Source organism: Octopus sinensis, linkage group LG3 (genome assembly GCF_006345805.1).
Source record: "Octopus sinensis linkage group LG3, ASM634580v1, whole genome shotgun sequence".
Lineage (NCBI taxonomy): Eukaryota > Metazoa > Mollusca > Cephalopoda > Octopoda > Octopodidae > Octopus > Octopus sinensis.
The window spans coordinates 26,060,785-26,081,164 of NC_042999.1; the positions used below are offsets into that span (position 1 = coordinate 26,060,785).

Sequence of the window (20,380 nt, forward strand, 5' to 3'; positions counted from 1 at the left end):
CTGTTCTGTCTGGGGAGAATCATTCTCTTGTAGTGCCTTATTATTTAACACACTCACCGGTAAAATTTCCACTTATTTCTTATTTTTATTTTCGGTGAGTATGTTAAATAATAAGGTACTAAAAGAGAATGACATTCCCCAGACACAACAGAATATGCTTCAGCACACGAAACTCATATAAATAATCTTGCAAAGCAAATAAAAAACGAAATATATATATATATATATATATATATATATATATATATATATAATAATATATATAATATGTTTGTGTGTATATGTCTGTATGTCTGTATATATATATATATATATATATATATATATAATATAATATATATATATATATATATATATACATATATGTTTTGTGCAATATATATATATACATGTATATTAGCACAAACACATGTATGTCCTTTGTGTGAGTGAAATATACATGCCACAACATTCATAAAATTAAATCATATATTATGTCTGTAAATACTTCCGCCAAATCAGAACTTGAAATCTACATTGCTTCAATGATTTGTAGACAGGAAAATATAAACATTACTAAGTAGAATTATAAAAAAAAGGATTTTAAAAAAATGAAAAATAAATACGTAAACAAAAGAAAATGGCGATTTCAAATACGTTCAGTACGAAACCATTTTAAAGCAGAGCTCCTAATTTGTACGCATTCGATACGTAGAAGTTCTTGAAATCGATTTCATTAGCATATCATCTTTCATATCGGATTACAGAGTTGAAAATGATTTTGTATCATGTAAATATATATGTATGTATATATGTTTGTATGTATATATAATATATATATATATATATATATATATATATATATATATATATATATATATATATATATATATATTATATATATATATTCTTTTATTCTTTTATTCTTTTACATGTTTCAGTCATTTGACTGTGGTTATGCTGGAGCACCGCTTTGAAGGGGTTTTAGTCGAGCAAATCGACTCTTGTACATTTATAAGCCTAGTACTTATTCTGGAAGTCTGTTTTTTTTTTCTGAACAGCTATGTTACGGGAACGTAAAACCACCAACACCGGTTGCCAAGGTGTGATAGGGAATAAACACTGATACATAAAGATACGAGCGCGTACGCACACATATATATATATGTATGTATGTATTTATGCATGTATGTGTTTGTATATATTTATCCACTCACAACCAAAGCCTCGTGAGTGGGTTTGCTTGATGGAAACTGAAAGAAGCTCGTCGTATATATCTATCTATCTATCTATCTATCTATCTATCTATCTATCTATCTATCTATCTACCTATCTATATATATAGTTGCAAAAGCATTCCATTGGCATTTACCCTGACCATGCCGTGACGTCTCAGATCTTTCTAAGTGCTGTATTCTTCTTTCAAACATGCATTGAAATTTTCGAGTAACAATATATTATCTGCATGTTAGTTTCGCCAAGGTTAACCTTGCCTTTCATCCTTTTGATAAAATAACTACTAGTTAAGTACTGGTTTGATTTAATAGAATTACCGCTCTCCCGCAATCGCTGGCATTCTACTGATATTTAAAATTGAAAATATACGCCTTTGTAGATCTTGGTTGAAAAGACATGATTAATTCCTGGCTTCTATCGAGGGGAGGAGTAAATACCGACATGATAGTCATGAAATGTCACTAGACAGAGTAGCCCTGAAATGCATAATTCGATCATCAATACACTCTGGGCAATACAACTGATCAGTAACCTCTGTCCGGACAGTAAAACCTACTTTTTTGTTTCTTTTGGCTATTTTGCTTTCCCTTTCCGGAAAGAAAGTATATCTCTGATATAAGAACTTCATCACAGAAACTGGTTTCTGAGAACGCGGCTATATCAAAATTATATCTGCTCAATTACCTGACTATAATAGCATTTGTGGGGGAAACCCTGACAAAAAGTGTTTTATGATTTTACGTAGCAACATTCACTACGGTTCTAATTCTTTCGAAAATTCTTCAGAAAAATAATATTCTTGTTTCTCCAGCTGGTATGAGTAGCCGTCAGCCAGAGGTATCTGGGCAGTTTTATCGTGGAACAAACAATGTTTAGGTCACCTTTTGTAGACCTCTCCCGATATTTAGGAGAACAGCGCTTTCACTTAAAAAGGACTGGTCAGTCACAAAACCCTCCATCAAAGCCAGTACTTGCTCCAAAAACCAACAACGACCCAACTCATGAAGCCGCATACGTCATTGTTTCACTATGCCACCAGGAATTTGAAGAGGTATATTCCTATGGACATCAGAGCAGCATATGCTTGTGCTACATACTTAAGTGTTAATAGCAAAGATGTAATGACAAGCAGGCGTGAAATAATTCGTAGCCATTTTGACCACAGTCTTCCTCAGTCTCCTGACCAGAAGTTGTATATATATATATATATGTATGTATGTGTGTGTGTGTGTGTGTGTGTGTGTGTGTGTGCGTGCGTGTGTGTGTAAATTTATAAAATAAAATAGATGGAATGAACAGGGTTTAATCACAAATCACATTAATTGCTTCTGTGCAATGGTAACAGCTGTTAGCTGCGATGTTTATTACAAAATTATTCAATAAACAATTACATAAATACATAAGATCCATCAGGTGTGTGGCTTTGATAGAACTGCAGTATGAACGATCGTTCGTAGAACATTTTATGTAATAGCATGATATGGAAAAATCACCAACTGACAGCTGCTACCATTGTACAGAAACAATTGTGATTTGTGATAAAAGCCTGTTCATGTTATCTTCTTGTTTTATAAATTTGTACATAAATTCTACTTACACTAACGGATTTTTAGCTACATATCCAATAAAACGAATACTCTTGTCTTGGGAGGTCGCTAAACTCAATATTAATATCGTATGGAATCTACAGAAATCAGTCAGATCACAGTTGTGTAACAAATACCCATGAGACAAGAGCATATGCATGTACGTTTAACACTAGTTTTAACTTAAATCCTGGACTGCATTTTACTGTATAATATGCATAGTGAGTGATTATAAGAACTGGAGTGCAGCATACATTGGGGAGACTATTTTAGTTGAGTGACGAAATAAACGCTGATGTGAGCATAATGAGAGGAAACAGTCGTCTAGACTTTATCAGTCTGACGAAGATTAACTTGGCGGTATCCTGGTTATAATTATTATCGAAATTGTGTCTATACACCCGAGAGACATGCCGTTACAACACGTTTCTTTTTCCTCATAAATGAGACATTGCGAATATCGAATAGAAAATATAGTAGGTGGTTGAATCACAACATCTCTGCCACTACCCACAAAATATATAGTATATAGTATATATATGTGTATATATATATATATATATATATATATATAATATATATATATATATATGTATGTATGTGTATATGTATATGTATATATATATATATAATATATATATATATATATATATATATATATATCTGGGGGGGGGGATAAAGTTGAAAATGTACTGAGAATAGTAAGAATATTTTTTTATTAATATATTCAAAGCTTTAACCGGTTTCACAATTTACACTGATTTTCAAAAAATTAAGATAGAAAGATGTGGCCTATGTTGCAGCTGTCTTGCTTCTGAAATTTTTTTCGTTTGGCACCATAGAGAGGGGACAGCACAAGGACAGACACAACACTTACTGTGGGGAAATAAAACGAATGAAAATGAAAAAAGAAATGCATAATGAAATGATAATAATGAAATGGCTGCATTGAACCCCACTTTTCATGCAGTACCATTTTACTGTTAATTTAAGTTATGAAAGTTTTCATCCTTTTTCTTTCCCGTTTTTTGAAAATTAGTATCTATTTCCTATTTTCTTTTCTTTTCTTTTCCTCCTTCGTTAAAAAGTCTATTTCTTTTTTTGTTTTTCAAGTTTAAAGTACTCCTTTATCATCATTCATTAGAGATATTAATTTCTCGTATGTAACTACTTCTGATAGTTCTTCAAATTCAGTTTGTTCCCCCAACGGCTTCACATCACCTTTAACTAGTTCTTTTAATCGTTTATACATTTCCTCGTCAATCACCACTCCCTTTATCTGTTTCGGGTAACGTTCAGCTGGTAATTTAATCCTTATGGTACCTTTAAACATCGTTATTTTCCGCTCTATGAAAGTACTTTATAAATATATTATTACATGCCACCTTCTCTTATTGGTATTTACTTGTTTACTTCCCAGACCTGAACTGTCCGGGTTAGTTATTTCCTTTGGTTCCCCCGTCTATATATAACCACAATCATCCACCATTATATCTTCCACTCTGTTGTGATACTACTGCTGGTATATCTGCCCAGTTCCTATGTACCTCCACTATTTTCTCCTCTACTTCCTTCTTTCGTTTTTTGTTCTCTGTCGGAGAGCTCCCCCCGTTCCTTTCTCTTTCGCTTATCTAAAACAATAAATGTCTCCTCTTTATTTTCTTCTATTTCCGATCCTTCCTCTTCGTCGGGCTACTCTTGTTGTTCCTCTACTTCACTTTCTTGCTGAGGGCACTTTGCTTTCATGTGTCCTTCTTGTTTACATAGAAAACAAAGATTCAACTACTCAAACACACCCACTAGACAACATTTACGTGCGGGCGCGCAATGGCACACTCCTACGCGCGAGTTCACACACACACTTCCCCTTTTGTCCCCTCACCGTCACCTGACCAATATAAAAGTTTACAACCATAAATCTTAACAGGAAGACAAGCATATCCCAACAGATCGGAGAGCAACTAATCCTGAGCAAAAGTCGGAACCAGTCAAGAGGTGACGGATGACCAATGCACACACACACCTCGAAACACAAACACGTGCAGAAATAAACACGAATAGGAACTCACAAAACCACACACACGCACACGCATACGCGCACATATCTTTACATTAGATTTGATTCGACGTTTCTGCAAATTAAATTCAATGTTGACCATCAGTCTTGGAAAGTTCGGAAACAAAATTGACAGAAAACACACACAAATACCGCTTGCCTAAATCGTAAAGACAAAGGTATATTGTATTTTATTATGATCTAATGTATTTAAATTCACTCGAGTCCTACCTATAACAACTGTAAAATAATATAAACGAATTTTTCCTATATTCCCTGTTGCGCCTCCATAGAATTCAATGTCAAATGCAAACAGTTACATATTGAGATATATGGAGGATATATTCTTATGCATTTTGACGGTTTTTGTGAACTCTTATGAGTGCGGTTTCTTCAAATAAATAGCGATTATTGATTTCGAGTAACACATCGGGGCGATTTCTGTAATTACAGTCAAGAGAGTTGTGTAAAACTTCGTATTCCTGTGTCAGCTGCAAAATGCATTGCTAGCAAAAATGGATTTCATGTATATGTGATGAATAATTATGCATCTCGCTCTCTCTCGCTCTCTCTCGGACTCTCTCGCTCTCTTTCTCTTTGCGCTTCCCTGTCTAGCTATCCATACATAGGCATAGGACTGGCTGTGTGGTAAGTAGCTTGCTTACGAACCAAATGGTTCCGGGTTCAGTCCCACTGCGTGGCATCTTTGACAGGTGTCTCCTACGATAGCCTCGGGCCGACCAAAGCCTTGTGAGTAAACTTGGTAGACGGGAACTGAAAAGAAGCCCGTCATATATATGTATATACATATATATATATATATATATATATATATATATATATATATATATGTGTGTGTGTGTGTGTGTATATGTTTATGTGTCTGTGTTTGTTCCCCCAACATCGCTTGACAACCGATGCAGGTGTGTTTATGTCCCCGTAACTTAGCGGTTCGACAAAAGAGCCGACAGAATAAGTGCTAGGCCTACAAGATAAGTGCTAGGGTCGATTTGCTCGGCAAGAGACGGTGCTCCAGCATGGTCACAGTCAAATGACTGAAACAATTAAAATAAAAAAATAATAAAAAAATACATGAAATCATGATTGTAATAAATTGTTTATATAATTATTCGATATATATATATACAAAATATTCAAACGAAAAGCAAAATATTTTTTGCGAATTTCTTCTGCTCTTGGGCATGGTAAAATGGCGGCACGCATGAAGCTTTAATGTCTCTAAGCAGGTCAATATGAATATATGCATAAATATGTGTTTCATGTTTGTGTTGTGATGCAATAAAATGTTTATCGATATAATGCCACTGTTCATGTATACACGCATTTCTACACATGCACACACACGCGCACACATACACACTCACATACAGTGACACACGCATGCACACATACACACTCACACACATTGACACACGCATGCATACATACACACTCACACACAGTGACACACGCATGCATACATACACACTCACACACAGTGACACACGCATGCATACATACACACTCACACACAGTGACACACGCATGCATACATACACACTCACACACATTGACACACGCATGCACACATACACACTCATACACATTGACACACGCATGCACACATACACACTCACACACAGTGACACACGCATGCATACATACACACTCACACACAGTGACACACGCATGCACACGTACACACTCACACACAGTGACACACGCATGCATACATACACACTCACACACAGTGACACACGCATGCACACATACACACTCACACACATTGACACACGCATGCACACATACACACTCACACACAGTGACACACGCATGCACACATACACACTCACACACATTGACACACGCATGCACACATACACGCTCACACACATTGACACACGCATGCATACATACACACTCACACACAGTGACACACGCATGCATACATACACACTCACACACAGTGACACACGCATGTGCACATATGTATATACATATATATACATATATACACACAAACACTCACACACAAACACACGTCAGATTGTAAAATTCTACGATGTCAATGTGGGTGATATTTCAGATTGTTTTATTCTCAAGGAAAAGGAATAACTTGACAACTGTGGTGCTGTATTTCAATTGAATTAAGCCAATCGTATTCATTATGTAAAATGTGATAATTTTGTAAATACGCTACTGGCCACAGTCATCTCCCGAATAGAAGGTTTGCTCTGCCTTCCAGAAATTCTGGGAAAAGGAAGTCGACAGTAATCCTGAATGTTACTTTATTTGCTATTATAGTACAATTAATTAACTTCAATAGTTGAAGTCCCGAAAAGACCGAATGAGCTCTGTAATTCACGAATATACAACATAAACACCGTTCCTTCTCATGCTTCCAAACCAAAACAAAAAGACAGCCACTCAAGACATTAAGAACTATTCGATACCAATAGAGTATTCAACGCTTTTCGTGGGTGAAATGTGGCTTAAATGTAATAAATCAAAGTTTTTTGTATTGTATGGCAATTGACATACCTGTATTTGTCTGTGTTGATCGAGTATATGAGGCTAGCTACACTGAGTTATTTTTCTTAAAATCATTTTGCTCAAACTAAGCAAATTACCCTGACCATAAACTAGCTCGACTCTTTTTGTACAAATCTGAGTTAGGATAGTCATCACGCTGGTAATTGCTATTGAGCCCGAAATATGTGTCTACATCTGCCCATTCATCTCTAGACTATAAACCTGCTTTTTGTCCCAATGGTATGACAATATCTTAGAATCTTTGATTTTTGAGATCATATCCCTTTCTCAAAAGGAACGGGTCTTAACTATGATACGTTCCCTGGAGGAGGGATGATGCCAATAAAGCAAGAATTGATGTATTATTTTTGATATATCCTTGTTTATCTAGTTATATACTCATGTTCATGCTATCGTTCACATGTCAACAAGAATACAACGAACAGGTAGCATAGCTAAATGCTCATACAGTCACATATATTATCATTGAAATGTTAACTTCGGCGGACGCACTTACTAGACCAACAGAAGCCGCAAACCTCTTTCACATTAAAATTTATGCATTGGAGTGCATCCAAGTGCATTTTTTCCGATATTTTGGATATCACCTGACAACTGCAGAGGTCCAGATGTTGTCTGTAAACCTTACGACATGCCTGGCCTATCGGAAATTGTGCTTCCGGTATTCCACAACCACATCGCTTACCGCACCCTGTTCTCAAATTATCACGTTTCGAGCCTGCACTCGTTATGATGTTTCCATGGATCTTTCTTGGCATGGATCTTTCCATTGCGTCGTAGCTAATTAATATTCTAAGCTCTTCGAAAAAGCCTACACCTCACTTGTGTATAAGAGAGAAGGCAGGACGATGCTATTCAAGAGTCTGTCAAGTATCGTCTAACTTTATTTTGAGCAAATCCATTATTTAGTTAAACACCGTCCGTCCTGCCGTTAATCTCTTTCAAATTTCAGCTGCCATGTCTTGGCCTGTATTCACTGTGTGGCCGAAGTAAACGTAATCGTTCAGTTCTTCGATTTCATCTCTTCCTAACTCTATAGAGCTTTGTCGTTCGACCGCATGTATTTGGTTTACATGCGCTTCATTTATATATATGCTGCTAAACTATGAGAAACCAGCTCTTTCAGCATGGTCAATAGCTTGGAATTTTAACAATGGGTGCAATGTCATCTGTGAATTAGAGGTGTGGAGGCACATGGCGTAGTGGTTAGAGCAGCGGACTCTCGGTTGAGGGATCACAGGTTCGAATCTCAGACCGGGCAATGTGTGTGTTTATGAGTGAAACACCTAAGCTCCACGCGGCTCAGGCAGAAGATAATAGCGAACTTCTGCTGACTCTTTCGCCACAACTTTCTCTCACTCTTTCCTCCTGCATCTTGCAGCTCATCTGCGACGGACCGGCGTTCCGTCCAGGTGGGGAACCTATACGCCAAGAAACCGGGAAACCGGCCCTTATGAGCCAGACATGGTTCGAGAAGGAACAAGCAAAAACAAAAATTAGAGGTACGTAGTTGCTGGCTATTGATGTCCACGCCATCTCTCCAATCAATGTCGTTGATGCACACTCCTTTAAATGCTGTAGAAGAACTTTGGAGACCTGGTATCTCCTTGTTTGACATCCTTCTCAAATGGGACCCTTACTGGTAGGGATACCAGAGTTATATCTGCTATGCATATCAGTGTTCGTATCTTTCAGCAGTTTGATGCACTGCACCCCCACGTCCTTCATTTCTATAGATGCCTACAATGCATTCATCAGGACGCTGGCGAAGGACATTTCGAAAAGCCAGCAAAGAAAATACACATTTGAAGCTTGCATTCGAATACACGCACAGATACGCGCGCGCAAACACGTGTGTTTAAAATTCTAAAGTAGCTACTATCAGTGACAGCTAGAATTATTACAGCAGTACGAGCTTTATTCGAAATGTTCATATTTTTAGCACTTGTTATAGATATGCTGCTGATTCAGTAATTGTATTACACGGTTGTATATATATGTTATAGTTAGTTAATCCAAACATGAAAACACAACAACGCGAGGACGTGGAACAAGTATAGTATTATTGGACAAACGAGAAAGAAGGGAAGAAGGAGGGTTTAAACTTTCGAGCGGAGCTCTTCGTCAGAAGCATAGGAAAAGGAAAGATCCAAAGAAGGGAAGACGGATAAAAAAAAAATCGCCAACGGTTCACACGCGGTCACATTATATATATGTATATAAGTATGTATGTATTTATATATATATATATATATATATAATATATATATATAATATATATATATTATATATATATATATATATATGTATGTATGTATGTATGTATGTATGTATGTATGTATTTATGCATGCATGTATATGAATATATATGTATATATATATATATATATATGCTTATGAGTGTGTGTATGTGTGTGCACGCCACATGATTAAGCTTTATAACAACGGCTCTTATACTAATGATAAAGATGATGATGATGATAATGATGATGATGATGATGGTGATGATGATGATAATGATGATGAAAGGCTAACAAATAATATGTAAATTAAAAATGAAAATCCAGGCGACAACGTCTGATGGTGAAGTCTCAAATGTTCAACAAAATATGTCTCAACTGGTTTGCAATTATAGCCACACTAAATCAGGCAGAACGTTTGCATATATGCAGACAAATACAGCAAATTCTACACATATAAAACATGTATGATGTCACCGGCTAATGAAATGAGTAATTTATTAACATCTAATGATATAAAGAACATTTCTATCATTATCATGACATTTAACACTGGTTAGATTGAGAATTGTGAAAGTCGCTCATGTTTGATGCTTTTGGGTTTGTTTTTTTTTTGTTGCATTTATTTTAAATGACAATGGAAATTATGTTTTCAAACTTATGAAAAGTTATGTCAAGATCCATACATGGATCTGCATTTGATGAAGCCGAATCTATCTTTAGAAATGGTGATAATACCGGAAATATAGAACAAAAATCAATTTGAGTTCGTGAACAATCTTGATGTGATAGATCAAAATGGATTTCATTTTTTAAATCAGCACTCAGAAGATTTTTGTAGACATTACTTCAACACCAGACAATAAAAACCATGTTCTCTAGTGTAAGGTTTGAAATGTCTATGTAAGAGAAATGTTTAGCTATTATAACGTACACTTAACCGATTATAAATAAATAATTTTCACGTAGTGAAGCTGAATGTATAGACTAATTGCGTGTCATGATTAGTTACTTTCGATCAATAATCAAGTAAAATATAGTTTCTAATTAACATATGAGAATTTAATCAATAAGCTACACACACACACACTGATATATATATATATATATTATATATATATATATATATATATATATATATATATACATACACACAGGGGACACGCTCACATATACATATTCATTAAGTGCAAAGAATTTTGGAGGACATTTGTTTTCTGTATATTACTCTCATCAAATCATATTATTTCTTTTGTAGCTTCAAACGCAGACACATTGCTAACACAAGAAATGTAAAAACATGCAGTCATTGTTGCTTTATTTTGGAACATGACGATTTAGAAATTGCTGTCATTCTAAGTTCTGCAAGATTTTTTGTACACAAAATTCAGGTGGAACTGAATGCCTCTAGCGAGATTATTTCAACTGTATCAAAAAGAATCATTCCAAATATTCGTACACTATAATGACACCACAATTCATCCACCAGTTTCAAAACTATTGATGTCGATCCAGGGAAATCAACGACAGCATCGCCAAGAAATACTGGTGTCGTATATATTCTCACCTGCAAAGACACCTGAACACAGTTTGTTCCGTACCAAATGGTTACTTAACGTTAAAAACCTCATGAACATAGCATTCGACACAGTCCAAATCTCTAATAGAAAATGACAAACGGCTATGTCCAGATCGTTCTCATGTTCTTAATGTAATGCACACTAAGTTTCGAGCAACGGAGGTGCTTTTAGGAGTGGTGAGTAGCAAACGTCATGTCCTGCTACCTCATATCTCTCGACATGAGCCTGCTGTTACGCTATGAATGCTTGCTGTACGCAGTGCAAATCATACATATGTCAATACAACTCAGCACATACTTACTCAGTCAATGTAAGCCAAGTATGGATGTTAGAAAATACTTACTTTGCTTTAACACCAAAACTGTGTCTTTCAAACTCACATGATTACAATCCCAAGAACTACTACGTTAAGAGCATTGTTGAAAGGGAAACTAGACAATATCCTCACACTACCATCGCTTCAGCGGAGGCTGCCTTTATCTAGGTGATGTCCAATATGAAGGAGGACCATTTAGTGTAGGTTTGGTGATAATTCCAGTATCACGTTATTGCAGTCATCGAAGATGAAGGCAGATTTATAGAGTAAACTTATGTTATCGACAGCATCTGCACAAATTTTTATGAAAATACATTTGATTTTTGCTCGATTAGAGATGTTTTATTAAATTACAAAATATGACCTCAAATAATCTTGGCATTATGTAGATATGCAGGTGTGTGTGTGTGGAGGGTATGCGTAGAGTGATTAGTGTAGGTGCAATAAGTCAAAGATATTTATAAGTAACTCGAATATCATAAGTATGATACAAATTGACACGAGCCGATTGCACATTGATGCATAGGAAACTCTACCAATCTACACACCTTATCTTCTTATGAATATAGAGAATGACTACTCGCAAATAGAGAGAGAACATGCCAAAACTGGAGATATAAAGGAGTCGCAAATTTACAGATTTATTTTCAAGGAGACCATAACGACGAATAAATTCTTCCAATTCCTGTTGGCTACAAAACGATTAAACAATCGAAACATCTCACTCCTCTGTACCTGCGCGATCTTCCCTTCCTTTATTTGTATTTCATTTAGTTTTAGTTTCTCCTCATTGATGAGGGCTTTTTTGTAAGTACTTTTGAGTTTAGCATATCTCACCGACTTTATTCAGATGTTTTGTAGAGTGTGTTTATCAGCCTGAGATCCCCTTCGGTCACGACACAGACCATGGGATTGCACCTAGAAAGTTACCCTCCCAGGCACACAAGTCCAAGTAAGGTTGTTTATGGAAGACCAGCAGTCACCCATGCATAACGGCCTCCCCTCTCCACGCCACCAGTGTTATCCAAGAGAAAGGCAAAGGGACCGATACAGCTTGGCACCTGTGCCGTTGGAACTCATTTCTACACCTGAGTGAGCTGGAGCAACGTGAAATAAAGTTTCTTACTCAAGAACACAACACGCAGCCCGGTCCGAGATTCGAGCTCACAACCTCAGGATCGTAAGCTCGACGCTCTAACCACTGAGCCATGCGTCTTTATAAGTAATGTATATCAAAAGGACACAAGCACATCCACACACAGTCTTAGTCTTATATACATACACATATATATAAATACAGACCTTTAAATTGAAGAGGAAGGAAAATAATATTTCATATGTGGCATACAATGTAAACATGTACTTATTTCAACTAAAAGATGGTTAATTACTGTAACAACGTAGATAACGAAAGTCGAATAATTGTCTGAATTTCAGTTGAAGTTAATAAATTTATTTAACCCAAGATTATGTATTGAGTTCAATTCATTATTTCTGTTATTTTACAATGTGTCTGGATTCTGTGTGCGCATATGTTTGTGCAATGTCGAACTATGTGTGAACGTAATTCATAAAAAAAATAATTAAACGCTGTATTCTACTTAACATTATCGACTGATTGAGAGATCCTTGAAATAAGATTTGTCTGTTTTTATATACTACTAAACACAGCATACACACAGGCACACACTCACACAAAAACACACATTCACACACAGATATAGAAGCATCTATAAGAATATATCTATGCTGTGTGTGCTAGAAGACACGAACAAGCACACACACACACACACACACAAGCACATATATATTTTCTATATGCAGGAGAAAGTAAATCGCACGCAAAAATTTTATTTATTTCTTGTTCAGTGAAATGTACATAATTTGCAGGAAGTATATATAAATAGTGTATCAGCAAAGATTGCAGATTTGCAGAAAATATGTTGTATTTATTTGAAACCAAGAAAAATAGACGAAACAAAAATTAAACTCAACATTAGTTTCAATCAAATGTTTCGTTTCTTTTTTCTGCATTCCATCTTCCTCCTGGTAGTGTATAAATATATCTATGTATCTATGCACTGGAGTAGTTTGTTCTCGCCTTATATTTTATTTGTGAAATTCCCATATGTATCAAGTTCACGATCCATTATTTGGGAGGTATTAGAATATCTCCTGTACACATAGATAGATACACACACACATCGATATGGATATATATATATATATATATATATATATAATATATATATATATACATGTATGTATGTATGTCTCTATCTATCTATCTATCTATCTATCTATCTATCTATCTATCTATCTATCTATCTATCTATCTATCTATCTATATATATATATATAATATATATATATATATATATATATATATATATATATATATATAAAGGTAAACATGTACATATGTGTAGTGCATGGGGTAGACAATATCACACACACATACACACACAGTATCATGTTTACAGAATGTTCAGTCTTCCTTCTTCTTAGCTCTCCTGTGTGACCCTTCTGTCCAGCATTCACCTTGATATATCGCTAGCCCCTCCTTGTTTCCCTCCTTGTTTCTTTCTGTGTTCCTTTCTGTGGAAGAGCGTAGGCTCGAAACGCTAAAGACTTTTTCCAATTCCCGAACGTTATATTAACATCTGTTTGATTTCTATACTAACTGTGTTCGTATTTTGTTTTATTGTGAATTTTTCCTATATATATATATATATATATATATATATATATATATATGTATGTGTGTGTGTGTGTATGTATGTATGTATGTATGCATACACACAAACACACACACGTGTGTTCATGTGTGTGTGTGTATTTGCTTATGGGTTTGCCTCTCAAAACTTCTTGACGGCAGGCGTTTGCGTGTTTACGTGTCCACAACATAGCGGTTGAGCAAAAAAAAAGTACCGATAGAAAAGTACGTATCTATCTATATCCATACTTGTATATATGTAAAAACAACAACTAAAACAAGAACTACTACTACTACTACTACTACTACTACTACTACTACTACTACTACCACCACCACCACCACCACCACCACCACTACTACTACTACTACTACTACTACTACTACTAGCCAACATCATTTTCAAAAATTCTTACTTCTATTTCCTGCAACTATAAACATTTAAGCTTATAAGAAAAAAAGCGGACTTTCCAACCTGTTCTGATGTAAAATTAATTTGATTCAATAAAATTTTCACTTTGCTTGTAGCATATATAAATCGGCTTAAATAATTGAAGCCGTTTGCTTATCGTACTACAAATGAAAATATTTTCTTCCTTTTATTCATATGTTCTCAATGCAAATTGTTCCTTTTTGTTAAAGATCCATAAAGAAATTCGAATGATTGCTTTGGTACAATGGAAGAAAACTTGTAATATCTACAGTTTTAGTGGGACCGAGTCTCACGGACAGCATTCGACTCCTTCTGTCAGAAACGTTTAACAACGTCGAAATCAAGTTCCAAACTAGGATTTTTTTAGTATATATAAAAATATTCATGTAGACAGAGACACACCCACACACACTTATCACAATTTGTATGTGTGTCGGTGTGTATTAATATATATATATATATATATATATATATATATATATATATATATAAGACTACACTCATATATATATTAAATATATATATATACGTGGAGGCGTATTCAATTCTTATTGCCTATAAACTATAAGTGTGACTATAAATATATTGTATGTACAATTTATTTCTGATATTTTGATGAAATATATAAATATACAAGAAAACACAAAGCAAAACAAGCTGTATTATGTTTGAGCAAATAATCCGAATGTATTCGCTTGCATTCAAAAGCCATGAAACTTTTTCTTTAGAATGCCAAATTTGGGTTTGGGTTTACTTGTCTGATAAAATCGATGTTGGTATTTTAAAGCTATCGATAAAGAACAGCGCTGTTGACTTTTAAACCAACATAATGTTGATATTTAATGAGTATACATACAAACATACATACATACATACATACATACATACATACATACATACATACATACATACATGCATACATGCATACATACATACATACATACATACATTTATACACAGATACATACATACATACATACATACATACATACATACATACATATATGTGTGTGTGTGTGTGTGTGTTTGTGTGTGTATAGCAGAAGCACAGTGTCCCAGTCGTTAGGGCAGCGGACCCGCGGTAATAGGATCGCGGTTTCGATTCCCAGACCGGGCGTGTGATTATTTATAGAGCGAAAACACTTAAAACCCCACGAGTCTCCGGCAGGCGGTGTTGGCGAGCCCTGCTGTACTGTTTCTCTCACTCTTCTTGTTTCTGATGTACCTAAATTTGAAAGCTGTGTCACGCTGAATCTCCCCGAGAACTAAATTAAGGGTACACGCACATGCCTGTGGAGTGTTCAGCCACTTGCATTTAATTTCACGAGGAGGCTGTTCCGTTGATCGGATCTACTGGAAACCTAATGTATGTATGTATGTATGTATGTATGTATGTATGTATGTATGTATGTATGTATGTATGTATGTATGTATGTATGTATGTATGTATGTATGTATGCATATCTCACCGACTTTATTCAGAGGTTTTGTAGAGTGTGTTTATAAGCCTCAGACCCCGTTCGGTCACGACAAAGACCTTGGGATTGCACCTAGAAAGTTACCCTCCCAGGCACAAGTCCGGGTAAGGTTGTTTATGGGAGACCTGCAGTCACCCATGCATACCGGCCTCCCCTCTCCACGCCACCAGTGTTATCCAAGGGAACGGCAAAGGGGCCGATACAGCTTGGCACCTGTGACGTCAGAACTCATTTATACACCTGAGTGAACTGGAGCAACGTGAAATGAATTTTCTTGCTCAAGAATGTATGTATATACATGTGTGTGTATGTGCTTTTGTGAGTGTGTATACAAGCGAGCGCGTTTGTGTGTGTGTATGCGAGTGTGTTTGGGTGTGTCTACAAATCTGCTCTTACGTCTGTCGTTGCAGCGCTTTCTATGTCTGGGAAGAGCTACATATTTGAGTTGTATAACGAACATCTTTGTATACAGTAAGAAGAAAAAAACTGTTTGGATCTAGACGAACACAATAAATCTTCTTTTATTCTTTATTTTTAATTTTTGTTTTTTTTTCATTTATGCAATATAGTTTTCAATCTTAAAACTATGCTTTCATACATACTCGCACTCACACAATTACATACGATATATATATATATATATATATGGATGCTGCGTATACAGGCGTGTACGTATCTGGCTTGTTCATCGATTCTGCAGCTGGTATTCTTGGCGACATCTCCTGATACAAGAACCTGATTATATATATTGCATTTCATTTGCCTGTATTTTTGTATTTGTCAGGCTGCTCTTTGCATTCTGACACTGGATACATGTCATTATCTTCACTTATAAGGTATCACGTATAACAAGAGTTCGCGAATATATTTGTACACATGTACGTCTGTGACATCGACATATTTATGTAGATGCGAGTATATGTACATACAAATGCAGAAAGACACACATGTATAAACATATTTACACATATGCCCATAGACACAAACACACACAGATATTCATGTATATATTATATAGATAAATATATATATATATATATATATATATATATATAGATATATATTATATATATATATATATATATATATATACATATACTATATATATATATGTGTGTGTATATGTATATATACAGATTTGGCTATATATTGACATACATGCTTCTATATATGTATATAAATTATATAAGTATTCATGGATACATATACGTATTATCTACTATATATCTCTCTATATATATATGCATATGTACATATATATGAGTGTGTGTGTATGTGTATATGTGTATATACAAATGTGGATATAGATATATATATATATGTCTATAATATATATATATAATATATATATATATATAAACATACCTATATATATGTATGTATATAAAATATATATATAATCATTCATAGATACATATACATATCACTTATACACACACACCACACACATATATATATAATATATATATATATATATATATGCTTATACATATACATGTTTGTATTTGTAAGTTGTAAATACTAGTGGCATTACTCAAATTTAAAAGAGTTTTGTGTTAGAATCATTTAAAATATATATTTAAACATGTTGTTCAGTTTATTTATAGATTTTTCATGGAAATCAATAGATTAACGTTCATCTCAGGTGATTATCGTAATATGAATTTGAAACCTCGATGATATTATCGGTTGTGAATTGAAACTGATATATGAGTGTGTGTATTCGCATAAAATATTAAACTCCTAACATATACACACATTAAATGCAAACACAATCTTTTATATGCACCTTTACGCAAATAAAATGATTAATTGAAAATTCATCTATCATATGCATATAATATATATCTATATATATATATACAAACAGATGTATAAATACATATGTTCATACATAATTACATAATTATACAATACTACATATAATATATATATATATATATATATATATATATATATATATATATGTATATATTTTAAATATATTATATATATATACACGCACATGCGCACACATGTACATGTGTTCCGGTGCCTGTAATCAATCTCACGCATATATCATAAACATTCGCTCATGCTCCACTGTACATCCACAGAGAGCTCTATGTGTGACTTTAGTAAACTTATCGCAAATCTATATTCTGACGTAGACTCAGGAACGAACGAAGCTTCACACAACACAAATGTGCTGCGCTATCAGAGATACTGTTGCATGCAGTACAAATAACAACTAAGGTTCATTATAGTTATAAACCATTATTTAGCTTATATATCACTTCAAATTTTGGCGTATCCTTCTTAACGGTAAAATATAAATATTTCTTCCCAGAAAATATTGAGCTGCTCATTACTGAAGAAAAACATCAATAAATAATGTGTTTTGCTGCCTCCGTGGCTAGAATTACTCGGAAATGTCCGCAGCGCTCATTTGCTAAACCCTCTTCATCCCAGTCTAAAATATATGCGATAAACTAAAAGAGTGGTCATTTGCTTACGAGTTTCTTTTGGAAGCATATGTGAAGATTTTACTGTGTGTTTTATGTTAATTCTCAACAAATTTTTACTTAGTGAGTGATAGTCTTGTCCTGTATTTTGGGTGTCGTTCTTTTTTTCGGGTAGATTTATAAATAGGTTCAGAGTGTACCGCAATATAGGTCCCTTAATTGCACATTTGTAGCCCTGTTCATCATGGTTGTGTTTTGCGTCAGCTACGTGGCTGCATTTATTGTTTCTTTTGGGTCAAACTCTAGCGATTCGCAGTGGAAAACATTTTATGAAAATTATGGTGTTGCGATATTACTTAGTTTTCTTTTTAATATGTTCAATGTAGGAATATAAGCAATGCTGCCGATTAAAATTAAGAAGCAGTTTAAAACAGTTAAAACCAGTTTCATGTATTGATGCTTAATAATCTTTAACAGTTGTCCAAGTGTTGAGTTTCAAAATTCTTTTAAACTGTACGTCTAATTTGAATATATACCTTGTTTTACTCTCGACTGTATGTGATTGAGCCTGGTTAATAATCTAATGTCACAGATTCATCAAAATAACTAGTAATACATATGTGTCTATGGAGCAGATAAGATCCTTACAGGTATGTTTTCATATTATCTTCGTCAAAATATTTCATTTTCATTTCCACCTTTTCATGAATGCCATGTTATGGTAATCTATATTCAAATATTTGCTAAATTCAGCATCACCTGGTTTTTGTATTATCCGCCCTCAGTCTTTCATTCCATTATTCATGATGTAATTATTTATTTCCAATTATTGTATTTCTCGTGTTCACAATACATAATGCCTTTGCTAAATTCCTAGCTTCCTATCATATATACCTATATTTGAGTGTGTGTGTGCGCGCACACGGTCGCCATTGCACCTCTGTGTATATGTGTGTGTGTGAGGGTTTGTGAATGTCTATGTGTGCACGCAGGTTTGAATGTTAAATGAGATAAATTAGGTACTCAGTGATATGCCTTGTAGGAAAATATTCCAAAACTTTGTTTAATATTTGATATCTCCTGTGTCCATTAGTTCCGTTCCTGCTGATATTAACACTGACTACCTGTTGTGTGTTTGTTGTTGCCCATTTTTAATAACGAAATGTCTGTAAAACTGTAAAAATGGATAAAATTTTCACCTAAATGTTATATAATTCTTTGCAATTACGCTGTCACCCGTCGTTTGTAGAGCATTTTCAATGTAATATTGTCTACATTATATAACTTTTGACTGTGATATGCAAAGTAATCTCTTCGTGCATTTGCCGGTTCATGGCAGATATATATTGCAAGCATTCCTCATCAGAATATTTGGTATATATATATTAATACCAATTAGGATAACTATTTAAAAATAAAAAGTAAATGATAAAGAATCGAGTGGCCGAAACGTCTAAGCATTTCATGAAATAACTTGACATAAATGATCCATGATTTGCTGTTATTGTACACTTGATTCCATTCTTCCCGTTTGCATGATTCAATACATTAAAAAATAAACTATAGATTCAACGCATTTGGAGTTTTGGTTCATTCTCAATCATTTAATATCTCAGAGGAGACTAAATATTGCGCATCTTAGTTTTATACATATGTAGCGTGCAGTGAATAAAAGGTCGTTTAAATTAAGCAAAAATGAAAATAATACTGACATCTCATGTTAACAGATATAGTTCCCAAAATTACATTAAAATATTTTGAAA

The 20,380-nt window shown here is 34.5% G+C and overlaps 1 protein-coding gene across 3 annotated transcripts in view; it reads right to left on the reverse strand.

Moving 5' to 3' along the window:
* Positions 1 to 20,380, reverse strand: part of LOC115209874 — an 845,616-nt gene that overhangs the window by 781,387 nt on the left and 43,849 nt on the right. The window lies entirely within an intron of this gene.